This window comes from Condylura cristata, unplaced genomic scaffold (genome assembly GCF_000260355.1).
Source record: "Condylura cristata isolate star-nosed mole 26May11 unplaced genomic scaffold, ConCri1.0 scaffold00050, whole genome shotgun sequence".
NCBI classification, from domain to species: Eukaryota; Metazoa; Chordata; class Mammalia; order Eulipotyphla; family Talpidae; genus Condylura; species Condylura cristata.
Genome location: NW_004567151.1, coordinates 2018781 through 2019526, shown reverse-complemented (window position 1 = coordinate 2019526; position 746 = coordinate 2018781). Strand labels below are relative to the sequence as shown.

Sequence of the window (746 nt, the reverse complement as noted above, 5' to 3'; positions counted from 1 at the left end):
GCTGCCCAGCCGCCCACACCACCCACTCACACCTCGCCCTCGGCCTTCAGGGAAATTCCAGCTTGAGATCCCGAGCTGGGCTGGGGGCAGGGGCGCTTCCCTCCCCACAAAGCGGGCTCCCCATAAAGAGTGGCACCCCAGGCCTCCCTTCCAGTCCAGCCTGGGAGACTCCGGGCTTCGCCCCGCAGGTCTGGGCCCAGCCCCTTGGGGAAAGGGCCTCACCCCGGCAGCCACGCCCAGTGCCACCTTCCCAGCCCGGCTCCCCTGGGAATCCGGGGTGTCTCCCAGGGCAGGGCTGAGGGTCTGACTGCCAAACAAGTCCAGGGAGAGAAGAAAACCCAATCGGGGCCCTGGCCGCCCCCAGGGGCCCCCCGTTTCCCAGTGCCCACCAGACCCAGGGCCGGAAATGCCCGTCTCGGGGACGCCGGCCCCGGCTGGTAAGACTGGAGGGTGGAGGTGGCCAGTTCAGCGCAGAGCAGAGAGGGGGCCGAGGGGCCAGAGGGCAGGGCGCAAAGGGGGTCACAAAGCGGGGGCCCAGAGAGGCCCCCTCTGCCGGGCGGGGGTGGGGTTCCCGCAAAAGCTCCCTGGGGCAGGGCAAGAGGCCCCCCCGCCCCAGGGGCATCCCTCAACAAGCAGATGACTCCAAGCAAGCGCTCTCCACCCGCGCACACTCGGGGCGCCCCCCCCAGGCTGGCCTCCAGGGCTGGCGCCCCACCTTTTCCTCGTCGGGCGACCGGGCGCGGGCG

The 746-nt window shown here is 71.3% G+C and overlaps 1 protein-coding gene across 1 annotated transcript in view; it reads right to left on the bottom strand.

Annotated features, from left to right (window-relative positions):
* Nucleotides 1-740, bottom strand: part of IRF6 (interferon regulatory factor 6) — an 11958-nt gene extending 11218 nt beyond the window's left edge. The window contains exon 1 of the mRNA XM_012734211.1: nt 716-740. The gene's annotated coding sequence lies outside the window, so the exon portion shown is untranslated. The remainder of the gene's footprint in view (nt 1-715) is intronic.
* Nucleotides 741-746: the final 6 nt, after the last annotated feature.